Source organism: Talpa occidentalis, unplaced genomic scaffold (genome assembly GCF_014898055.3).
Source record: "Talpa occidentalis isolate TD23 unplaced genomic scaffold, MPIMG_talOcc4v2.1 talOcc4.16, whole genome shotgun sequence".
Taxonomy (NCBI): Eukaryota; Metazoa; Chordata; class Mammalia; order Eulipotyphla; family Talpidae; genus Talpa; species Talpa occidentalis.
The window spans coordinates 83,517,297-83,529,871 of record NW_023601653.1 but is presented as its reverse complement, the minus strand read 5'-3'; the positions used below and the strand labels follow the sequence as shown (position 1 = coordinate 83,529,871).

The following is a 12,575-nucleotide window of genomic DNA, read 5'->3' as shown; positions in this document are numbered from 1 at the left end:
ACCTGAAATCCTAGAGCAGAGGCCAACAAATATTTTTTTGCTAAAGTGCTCAGAGAGCGTAGATTTTAGACGTTGCTGGCTAAGTTCCAACTAGGCAACTCTGCCCTGTGGAAGGAAAATGGGACAGTGTCCACAGAAAATGTAGAAACAAATGGGTGTGGCTACATCCTAGTAAGACTTTATGAAAACAGACAGTGGGCTGGGTGTTGCTCAAGAGTTACACGGTTTGTCAATCTCTGTCCTCGCTGATCATGATAACTAACACATACAGAGAATATGACTGCAATTACAGTATTCTCAAAGGATCAGGAAGGAGGCCCTATATTATTTTCAGGTCTTAATGCACAGTACTTCATGTCGTAATTCTAATTTACTGATTTGAATGTATTTAAGGTTCAGAAGTGAGATCTAGCTGCCATTAGAATATCCTGCATTGAAACATCTACTAAATTGTGGGGTTCTCTAATGGGTAGCCTCATCTTGCTGAGACTTTATTCTTGCGATGTGCAAATGAAAAAATTCCATCGAGTTTTCTCTCTCCCTCTACGAAGGCTCTGGTCTCACTTGAGATACTGGGATAGAGAAATAAGGGGAAGAGAGAGCTGTGGCATGGGACAGAGGACACGGTGAAAGCGACATTGGAAGTCTACAAAAATTTGTCAGAAGGACAGATATTGTTTAACTTTGTTTCTGGAATATGTTCCACTATTTGTTTGACTCAAGGCTAAAAGGAACTTAGCTGTACTATTCACAGTCATCTCCCTAACATCTATATGGTGTCTAGAATACATAAGTGAATACTCTTTGTTTATTTATAAATAAATGGTCCACTATCTCCAAATTCATTTAGTAAACACACAGACAGACAGACAGACACACACACACACACACACAGAGTTGTCATTTACCTCTAATGGCATCCATCTATAAAGGGAAATAACTTTACTGAGTGACTAATTTCAAATTGTAACTGCAATTTAAAGTGATTATCACTTCTTTGCTTTCTTCCTTTCAATGGCTTAGTCATTTACTTACACATTACACTGAGGCCCACAAAGAAAAAATGTTCAGCTCTAAGTTGGCAGTGAGGTTCTCCCAGAGGTGGAACCCTTTGTACATCTCCTTTGCCACTTCAGATTTCATGAAAAAACAGATGCTATTAATGGCCACGAGGGTCATTAACAAAAGTTTAAACAATTATATTCATAATAACTGTTTTCATTATTATAGTTTTCTGTACATTTCTGAACTTTTCTAACTTGAAATGCAGTGGTTCTGAAAAATGAGCTTAAGTAGGTCATATAAAAATAAAACAGGTATTTACCCAAAGGACACAGAAACATCAATTCCAAAGAGCACCTGCACCCCTATGTTTATAGCAGCACTGTTTACAATAGCTAAGCTTTGGAAACAACCCAAATGCCCAAAAATAGATGACTGGATCAAGAAGATGTGGTACATATATACCATGGACTATTACTCAGCATTCAAAAAAGATAAACACATGCAATTTGCAGCAACATGGATGGAGCTGGAAGGGATCATGCTCAGTGAAATAAGCCAAAAAGAAAAAGAAAAATACCGGATGGTCTCACTCATAGCAGGAATCTAGAAAATTAAATAAGGGACCAGGAAAATGAATATAAGAAAGTGAAAATCAAAATCAACAAAAAACTATGAACCAGAGACACTTTTTGGGGGTTGGGGGGCGGGAGGGGAAGGATTGGGGTCAGAATGGGGCGTTTGCAATTGTATGGGGGAATATAAAAATAAAATTTAATATTAAAAAAATAAATAAATAAAAAATAAAACAGGTAGGGCCTCCCTGGTGGCGCAAGGGGTTAGGCACCACACTATGAAGCTGTCTGCAGTCTCTGCAGCATGAGTTCGATCCCTGGCGGGCCAGGGGGCAACCCACATGGTGCAGCAGACCTCTCCTGCTCCCCTCAGCAGTGTATTTCAGTCAATCTGCCTATTCTGTTCCCCACTTTGCCTCTGGTGAATCCTCTCACCCCCCACATCTCTGGCCTGTACCCCAGCTCTTGAATGCATAAATAAATAAATCTTTAAAAAATTAAATAAATAATAAAAAAATAAACAGGTAGAAAACCTAAATAAGTTAAATTGATAGAGAAAATAAAAGATACATAAGCACTCGGGCTTTCAAACCACCCAGAAGGTGATTTATTTTGCATTATTCCAGAAAGCTAAGTAAAGATTCTAGTTAAAAGAAGGAAGAATTCAGTCATAATTGGAACTGCCTTAAAAAAGAACAGGCTGCCTTTGTGCACACTTCAGGTAAACAAGAGATGGTGGTTTATTGAAGATGCTGAAGAAACACTACATAAAAGTGGAAACAGATGTCCGCCTTGCAACTCTGTACCCCAACGAAGTGCTAAAGAACATATAAATATGGATACGCTGTCATTCCTGACATCCAGAAATGTGTTGTGAATGGAGCAACTGAAGACACACGCGATGTAACTATAATACAAATTTTTAAACAAATAAAACAGCTCACAAGTGCAATGTTACCAGAGTGTCAGCAAAACTTCTTCTACCTCTCCAGAGGCTTCCAAGGAAATGTGAACATGGTATTTAAGCTCAGTGTTGAAGGCGAGTTGAAACCAGACATAGAAAAAACAGGATGTGAGAGCATTTTAAGATGGAAGAAAAGCATCACCAAAAAGGATGGTGGCGTGAAGATGGATGACACCCGGGGAGCATTCACGCTGACTCAAGAACGGTGGCAGTAGGTCAGCCATGAAGAAGGCCTTGGAATTACGGGGACTGAAATGTTGGTTCTTAGCCCCAAGTAATGGGAGTCACCCCAGTGATATGCGCATGTCAGTAAGGGAGCCGTATGTCAGTCAGACTGTCTGGTGGCAGGTCCAGAGAATTAGCTGGTAGAGTCAGAGACCAGAGGTGAGAAGACCTGGTAGAAGACCAACGCATGGTTCTGACAACATGCCCAGACTCCAGCAGGATGAGAAAAGAGGAAGCTGGTGAAAGAAATAGTCGACATATGCAAGTATCAGTCTAATCAAATGACGGTGAGATACAAGATCAAGGCTGAGGGGGGTTTCAAAAACCTCAGGACGAGGCTACTATTAATAAAATAAATGGGAGTAACAGAAGGCAGGAAGGAAGACATCAAGAGTTCAGAGCTGCTCACAGGATGTCGGCAGCACAGCACGGGGGAGCTGTCCAGCAGGCGTGTGGGAAGGTGGACCTTACAGGAAGGCCAGGGCTAAAGATGAAGATTTGGGAGCCATTCTCACTGCGGTGCAAGTGGAGGCCAAGAAAGGATGAACTCAGCCAAAGCACAGAATATTCACCAAAGAAAAATGCAAAGCAGAAATTGAGGAACACATACTTTAGTGAGAGGAGGTACAAGGAGAGGCACGGGGGAGCTCCGATGAGTAGACAGAGAAGAGGAGAGCAAAGAGCAGAGAAGCCAGAAGAGAAATTGAAGAAGCAGCAGGTGCTGACAGAGCCAAAGGCTAGACACTGAGCGCCCCGGTGATCCATGCTAACCTAGTTAATATACTTAATATACTCAATATTCCTTATAATAAAAGAATTTCTTCCTTAAAATCAAAGTCTTTTCACTATGATCCTATTTTTCACCCTCTGAAGTAAAACAAGAGAATTTGTTTTTTATCTGAAGACACTCTGCTCTCAGGATAATTTCCTTACCATCCTCAATTTCATCCTAGTGGCCAACAGTTTTCTGCCATATCTAGAATTATCCTTCCAAGAGGCATATTTAAACATAGGAGGCATTTTTAGCATCTGTAATGGCCAGGTGAAGCTATCGGCAGATGAAAACAGGGGTCCCCACAGACATTAAACAGCCTGCAGTGAGACAGACACCCCCATGCCAGGAAGAGGTGCTCGGCCCAAAACGCTAATAGTCACGCGCTGGGAAATATTGTCATGTGACGCGATTAATCACTGAATGCAACTTTTGCAGAATTGAGGAGAAATGGGAGAACTTCAACTCTGATATTTTGGAGAATAAATCTTAAAATAAGTAGTATAATTACAATATTTCATTCCTGAGAGGCTCTCTAAGCAAAGGCATGCCTAGTAGTTTTACTGTTGAATCCTATCTAACCTAGTCCCAAAAGAAACGTCCTCAAGTAAATCACTTAGTAGGGCAGCTTCTTCTTATAAATTATAAATATTCCACACAATAACTCCTATAAAAGTCTGATTAGGGTCTAGATGATGAACAAGAACACATTTCGTCATCTTATTTGTTAAGGAGACAGACAATATTGGAAATTAAATGCTTTTTTAAAAAATACCAACCAACATTTTTACACATTTTTCCTTTATCTAAATAAATATTTTTCTTGTGTTCACCATGATACTAAATGTTTTCCATTGAAAATTGCTATTTTCATGCCAAGTGTTACTGGAAAACATCACTGTTTTAGGTAAGTGACCCACATAGACATTTTCATGAGCTGCACAAAACTTTTACTAAAAATATCTCTCACCTGCGTCTCAGAGCTGTTCCTCGGGGTTCTTGTAAGATTTTCAGGAATTTGTTTGGGGTTTCAAGAACTATTAATGAAAAAAATTGCAAGAACGTGTTAGTATTGGGTCAGGAAAATTATATTCAAAAATATTCGCACCACTTATTAAGACTGATAGTTATGACTATGTCGAGAATGTCTCTAATGAACCCATGTACCCCAATTCGTCCAGTCTTACCTGGACTAGTTTTATTACAGTTGCGTTCAATTTGTTTAACTTGTAGTTTACTTTTTTCTAGTGTTCCCGATTATTATTATTGTTTATACATAAATGGACCTTCCTCTCTCTTGTTTACTAACTGCCACATGTCTGTGAGATAAATGTTATTTCTTCCTCGATACCATGGGCTCTATTAAGCTATTCCATCGCATTATGATTATAAACCACTGGGTCCCGTCGATATTATCGCATTTAATCTTTACAACTACTACAGGAGGCTGAATACTATCCTCTTTCCACATGCGAAGAAACTCATATACAGACAGGCATTTACACATGAAAAAACGGACAATTAGGACGGGTGAGCAACTTGCTGTAGCTACTAACCTACAAGTAGGTAGGTTGCGTCACTCCTTCACTATTTAAGGAACCAATTGAGAAATGAACGCTTTCCTTATTTTTTAAGGAGTAATTTTTAATGAATAATCTTTATTTAATTTTTATTTAATGAATTTTTAATTATTTTTAAATTAATTTTTATTTAATGAATAATTTTTATAATTTAATGAATAATTTTTATTTTTAAATTTTTCTTTACTGCAACTGAGTATGCAGTTATTTCCCAACACAGTTCCTGATTGCTTTGATCCGCAGTTTTGAGAAAGCCTATTACAAACCAAGGTAAACTCTCGGAAGATGAGAGTCCATTGAATGGTTTATTACGCAATCTCACACTGTTATGTCATCCAGTGGGAAAACTGGCATTTCCAAGTTTCCAAAATATCTGTTAAGAAGAAGAATCCTGCGATCCTTATAACGATCCAACAGTCTTACAGTCAGATATTCAGTACACAGCACTAGCTACCCTGCATTGAGTTACTGTAGCATATACCTGGCACCTCGTAGGTAGTATCTCATTTAATCTTTGTAACTACTACGAGGCGGAATAGTATCCTCTTCCTAGATGCGAAGAAACTCAAATACAGACAGATAATTACACGTGAAAAAAACTGACAATCAGGGAGGTTGAGCAACCTTCTCTAGCTACTCAAGCAAAGCCAAGTTCAAACCCAGACATCCAGGCTCCCGAGTCCCATCTTTGACCCCATGTTCTGTTCAGACCCAGACAAACAGGGTTCCCGGATGAACCCCAGATGCTCTCTCTGCTCTCAAGGTCCCTAAAATCTAGGAAGACAAAGAGGACCCCCACCCAACGAATTACAATTGAAGTAAAATAAGAGTATTTGGCCTAGAATAAGTCCAGCTCAAGTGACAAGGCAGTTGACATAAGCACTGTTGAAGGTGAGGGACCCAGGAGCAGCTTCTTGGCTTTGGGCTGGGTTGGGGGCGGGAGGAGATGAAAGGTATTGAAATGACACAGGGCATATTTGCTGCCCTTCGATGTGTCAGGTGCACAGAGAAGACACAACTGGTGCTCAGAACAAGCAGACAAGCAATACCCCCACATGGCACACGGCTAAGTCAACCGGCAGTCAAACTGAAACCGAAATCCAGAACCCCTGAACGACAACCTGCCCTTTTCCACCCGCCCTGAGTAGGTTTCCTTTTCATGTTTACAGTTATTGGCGCCGTTTGCTAATCTATCGGCCCCAGGAGTGATTGCTTTTCTAATCCTCACAGAAGAGCCTCTGACCGGATGTCTAGATGCCGGGCGACGCACAGATACTCTCCAGGGAACTGCAACTATCCCGCCCCAGGTCAGAGTCCGGGCCGAATTTCCTGCAAGCTTGAGAGTAACGGGCAGGAAGGAAGCTTGATGTTTCCTAATTTCCTGTCCCTTCCTTCCACTTCTGTCTCCCTCATACGTCCTTCCATCCTGGATGGTTCTCCCGGCCCCCAACCCCATTATCAATTATTCAGAACGATCCCCTGCCAGGCACCGCACTGGGATTAGAACACACAACCACGTTCCTACTTCACCAACGTCACGCAGGGCAGGGGCTGTGCTGCTCGGTGGCCACGATCCAGCCACCCGGCCCGGGGCTTGCTGCAGGGCAGTCACTGACCGGCCGTGCATCTGAGCAAGTGCCTTCATTCTCTGCCCCTAAATTCTTTTTCTATAAATGGGGACAGGGAGAGGCGCAACTCGTCCAACCCTCCCTTCTCAGCACGAGGAAGCCCTGCATCACCTGTCCACAGGCCACGAGTGACGGGTCACTCTCCGTGAGCACAGGAAGGGGCCGAATACGCCGTTTCTGGCTAAGGAACCCTTCTCCGGGGTGTCTTCTAGAATCTCTGACGAACATTCCGTATAACTGTTAAATCCCTTTCAGAATATTTGGGATCTGCATCCTTTTCACCGCGAAGGACGACGTGTCCACTGGAAGCAAAGGGGCAGGAGGGAGAGGAACCTACATAACTGGAGACGAAGGACTCGAGAGCAGAATTCCAGCCTCCTCCACCTTGGAAATCAGAGTGCAGCACCCGACATCATGTCAGGGGTTCAAATAAAGTCGGGGCCTCCCTGGGGGCGCAGGGGTGAAGCCTCAGCACGATGAAGCTACCCGCAGCCACTGCAGCACGAGTTCGATCCCCGGTCCTGGAGCTGCCCGCAGGGCGCAGCAGACCCCTCCCGTCTCCCCGCGGCTCCCCTCAGCAGTGGGTTTCAGTGGATGCACCTGCTCTGCTCCCCGCTCTGTCTCTGGTGAGACCCCCACACCTCTGGCCTGTACCCCAGTTCTTGGCTGCGTAAATAAATCTTTAAAAAATAAATAAAAGTGAAAGCCACCGCAGGGAACTTCCTTCCATTTCGGAACCGGGATCCTAAGGACGTCTCGGGGCCCAGGCTCGCTCCTGGGTCCAGCTCCTTCCCGCCCATCGGAGGGGCCCGAGGCCAAAAATGCAACCCCGAGATCGTCAAAGGGCAGCGGCAGGGCCAGAAATAGACGCAGCATCTGTAGGAAGCGGCCGTGACGAGGAGATGGGGAGGGAGTGTGAAAACCCCCGGCCGCCCGCGTTCCCCCGCGCCCCGGGGACGCGGCCACGCGGGGGGCTGCGAAGCGCTGGCGGGAATTCTGCAAACACCGGCCTCCGGCCCTGGCGCGGGCGCCCCCCGGCGCTCACGACGCCGCCCCCCCAGGTCGCCGCTGCGCTCGCGGCTGCTGAGGCCCGAGGTGGCGCTGGGTCCGCCCGCCGGGCTCGGGGTCACCTCGCTCAGCCCCCGGGTGCGCCCCGCAGCCGCGCCCCGGCCCCGGCTCAGCCCCATTCCCGGCCCCCCCAGAGCAGCGCCCCGGGCCGCTCGGAAGCCTGCGGGGCGCGCAGCGCGGGGGGACACGAGGGGCGTCTGGGCCCCAGTTTCCTGCTGCCTGTCTTGGCCCCAGCGCCCCATCTGGGCCTCGGCGTGTGCGCCCCTGAGGGGCGTCTCCCTGGACCTGGGGGGGCCCCGCCCGAGCTCCCGCAGCAGCAGCGCCGCCCGCCCGGGGGGGCTTGGGGGGGGCGTCTCCGGACCCCGAGGCAGGGACTGGGGGAGCCGCTGGTTTCGCGCGCGCGCGTGTGCACGTGTGTCTGGGCGTGTGCGTGACTGTGTGTGCACGTGTGTGCGTGTGTGTCTGGGCGTGTGCATGTGTGTGTCTGTGTGTGCATGTGCGCGCGCGCGTGGTGTCACCCCCCGGGCGCAGACCACAGACCCTCCCCGGCCCCCCAGGAAAGCGCCTCTCGCCGCGGCCGCGGGTCGGGACGGCTCCCCGCGGGGGTGCGGGCGGGGGCGGGGGGTGGGGGCGCCCCGCGAGCAGCCTCCGCCGGCCTGGCCGGGCGCCCCCCGCGTGGCCCGCACCCCGGGCGGGGAGACCCGGCGCAGGCCGCGCCCCGCCACCCCCGCCCCGGACACCCGCGCCCCGCCACCCTCGCCCCCGGGACGACACCCCCGCCCCCCGGGACGACACCCCCGCCCCCCGGGCCCGCGCGCCCCCGGCAGCCGCGAGAGGAAGAGGCGCCCGGCTCCCCGGGCACCCGGCTCCCCGCGGGCAGAGCCGGGGCGCCCCGAGACGCGCGCCCTCTGCCCCCCCGCGCGCCCCCCGCCCCCGCGCGCCCCCCGCGCGCCCCTCCCGCCCCCCGCGCACCCCGCGCCGACCTGCTCTGCTCCCGGGGCGCTGCTGCCGCCCGCCCGGCCGCTCTGGGCCCCGCTCCCGGACGAGTCCGCGCCCGCGGCCGGGGCCGGGGGGGCCGGGGGGGTCGGGGGGGCCGGGGCGGGGCGCGGGGAGCCCGGCGGGGGCGCGGGAGTCGGGGCGCGGCGGGCGGGGCGCACTGAGCATGCTCGGGGCTGTCGGGCGGGCGCGGCCGGGGCGGCAGGTGGGGCCGCGCCAGGTGAGCGACGCGCGCCCCCGGTGCCGGGCGGGGCGGGGTGGGGGGGGCCCGCGGGGAGGCTCGGGGTGCGCAGCCGCGGGAGGAGACGCGCCCTTGGGGAGCCCGGCCGGCCGGGGCGGGAGACGGGCCTTCTCCGAAGCCTGAAGAAGGAACGCGAGCGCCGCCCTGGCGGCCGAGGGGGGAGCCCCGCTGTGGAGCGGCCCCCGGCCTCCGCGGCGCGAGTTCGAGCCCCGGCCGGCCAGGGGCTACCCACACGGCGCGGCGGACCCCTCCTGTCTCCCCGCTGCTCCCCTCAGCAGTGGGTTTCGGCCGGTCCGCCTGCTCTGCTCCCGGCTCTGCCTCTGGGGACTCCGCCCACCCCCGCATCTCCGCCTGCACCCCAGCCCCTGTGCGCAGACATAAACACATCTTAAAAAATAGACCAAATTTTCCATTAAGGCCTTTTTGGAGGGGAGGGAATCGCAGCGCTGGCAGCAGGTCACCAAGTCGTTCAAGCTCAGGAAAACAGAAAGTGCGCGCCGTGGGCGGAGAGCAGGAAATAGCCCCAGAAACTTCAAAATAGGGAAGAAAATCCATTGGGCAGAATTCACTTTTAGTCTCGCAAATTATTCAAATCCTGAAAATAGGGTTTAGTTGTTGAACCATGAATAGTGCTGGGGAAATTCCTCCACTGGCCTTGCTTTGGTTTCTTCTGCCTTGATTTTTCTCCCTCTTTGGAATATGTTTCTTGGGGAAGTTAGTGTGAGGACGGCCTGGAAAAGAATGCCTAGCTTGATTAGAATGAGCCTTTTTCCTGGTCCCTTATTTAAGTTTTCTAGATTCCTGCTGTGAGTGAGACCATCCGGGATTTTTCTTTTTCTTTTTGGCTTATTTCACTGAGCATGATCCCTTCCAGCGCCATCCATGTTGCTGCAAATGGCATGAGTTTACCTTTTTGAGTGCTGAGTAATATTCCATATGTATATGGACCACATCTTCTTGATCCAGTTATCGATTTGGGGGCATTTGGGTTATTTGGGTTCTTTCCATAGCTTGGCAAAAACCGAAATCAACAAGCTACTATAAACCAGAGACAGGTAGGGGCGGGGCAGGGTGGGAGGCAGTAGGATCAAAACAAGGGGGTGGGAATTGTCTGGGGACTATAACCAAGATGAAAAGGCATACATAGTGCAAAAATGAAAAATGATGTAAGAAATATATAAAATAAATAAATAAAATACTTACATGGGGGGAGAAAAAAAAGAATGCTTTCTTAGCTCACACCGAATTAGGTTGAATTCCTTGAATGTCGCTAAAGTTAAACCGCTAAAGAAATGAAACTGTCCAGAAGAATAAACTTGGGTTGCATTTGAGAAGCCATATTGTACTTTTTCTGCCAATTTATGTGATCCCCCTCACCCCATCCTTGCTCCTAAAAAGCGAAAAAGATAAAATATTATCTCATCCTAGATAATAATATAGCTTCCTAGAAGCTTTTCTCATTTATTCTAGAATTTAAATCCTTTCTAAGAAGTCAAGATAATTTAGTTGAAATAACTGAATTTTAAAGCCGAGGGACAGAGGATCAAGCTGATAATAGTAGTAGTAATAATTGTACTTGCTTATTAAGTGTTTATCATGTCAGGCGCTGCTCTCAGTTCTTACAAGGATTATCTCTATTAATAATAATCCTATTAGAGTGCTGTGATTATTCATATTTTACAAATTTGGCAACAGACAAATTAGGTCATTTGGCTAAATTCACGTTGCCTTTCTTCTCCCTTAGCAAGTCTGTGAATATGGACAAAAGTTGAATTTTATGTTCTGCAATTACAAAGTAGAAATAATTTCAATTTTTTATTGTTGTCATAACAGTTAGGTGAGCTGGTGTGTGTGAAGTGAATGACAGATAGTATGAGTATATGCATAAATAAATAAACATTTAAAAAATATAAGATGAGTAATGATACACAGTGTGGAAGGCCCTTTCATAAAGAGAGGAGTTTGGGAACTTATAAACTAAGATAAAAAGTTCTCACAAGAACTTGAGGGTTTTTTTAAGCAAAAATATTTAAATTGACATTTGTATATATGACTTAATATATACTTGATAAGGATGGACGGTCTGGCAGAGACTATAAAATTTCATTTTCTTTTTTAAAGAATTCTTTATGAAAAGAAACAACATCAAGACACCGTTTTAATGTCATGTGCATGAGTGTTTGTGACATGTTTCCTACTCTACCATCACTTTTATTTTCTTTCAAATAAGAAAAGTGAGACTATTTATTTCCTGAATCGTTTTCCTATATCCATTTCCTTCTCTTTGAATTTTCTTAATTGTCCTGTTCCGCCCCCAAATCCCCATGTTCTTGACCTAGTACTAACCCACTGTCAAACTCCTCAACATCGACACCCGTAGCACTTTATCTTAACCGTAACAAGTTCTCTTTCCAATTTTTGGTTTTCAAACAGTTAAAACTGAATCCAATTTACCTACAGCTCAGTGTTCAGTGTCAGTGTATTGAAATTCTGTATTGAAATTCATTTCTAAATTGTCTTATTGCTAGGACTAAGTGTGTTATATAAATATTTAGTTGAATTAGAAAAGAATCTGAAAGGAGAGGGCCTCCCCGGTGGCGCAGCAGTTGAGCGCTGGGTTGCGAAGCTGCCCGCGGCCTCTGCGGCGCCGGTTCGATCCCCGCCTGCTCCCCGGCCACCGGAGGAGGGTCCCACATGGCGCGCAGACCTCTCCTGCCGCCCGCTGCTCCCCTCAGCAGTGTACTTCGGCCCTTCTGCCTGCTCTGCTCCCCGCTCTGGCTCTGGTGAATTCTCTCACCCTCCCGCGCTTCTGACTGTACCCAGTGCATGTATAAACAAAACAAACAAATATAATAAATAAATAAATAAAAACATGCCTCTATAAAAAAAAAAAAAAAAAAAAAAAAGAATCTGAAAGGAGAATTAGGTAGGAACTAATTCAGTCAACTTATCCTATGACACATAGTCTTAAGATTGTTCAGAAATGGAGAAAAACGCACCATTGAAGGGAAAAGACAACATATGGTCAGAACTTGAAATTTTCTTTCAAGTTGCACCTAAGAGAAACCAAGGCTAAAAATTTACCTAAAAATTTTTCTCATTAGCTCAATGCTTCATGGGTCTTTATACCATTATGATTTATAATCTTATTAAATAACATCATGTATTGCTCAGAATAATCTAGAATATGTTCTCATGACTAAACCCCAAATCTGAGTGAATAAACACAATGATGGTTTCCTGCACACACAAAGCCCAGCGGCTGTTCTTTATCTTTTAGGAATTCTATTTTGTAGCTACTCCATCTAAAAAAATTTCTAGGTAAGTTTTTAACCTTGATTTCTTAACAATTGGGAAAATAAAGAACAAGAACATAGTCAGCATTCTAGCAACTCATGTTCCACAAATAAGAAAACTAGTGCATAGACACATACAATACAAACTAACAAAGGCCGGTGTCCTCCATGGTTTCCCTCAGCCTCATGTTCCAGGGTCTCTGTCCATTCTTCCTACAACATGACATG

The 12,575-nt window shown here is 47.2% G+C and overlaps 1 protein-coding gene across 2 annotated transcripts in view; it reads right to left on the bottom strand.

The window, feature by feature from the left end:
• Positions 1-8,829, bottom strand: part of SLC16A7 (solute carrier family 16 member 7) — a 125,212-nt gene extending 116,383 nt beyond the window's left edge. Inside the window, exons 1-2 of one of the 2 annotated variants that reach the window (XM_054696738.1) lie at positions 8,798-8,829; positions 4,509-4,575 (exon numbers count right to left, since the gene is read on the bottom strand). The gene's annotated coding sequence lies outside the window, so the exon portion shown is untranslated. Of the gene's footprint in view, positions 1-4,508; positions 4,576-6,857; positions 7,093-8,797 lie in introns of those variants that run through there. The other variant, XM_037515091.2, reaches the window with a different exon arrangement.
• Between the last annotated feature and the right edge of the window lie 3,746 nt (positions 8,830-12,575).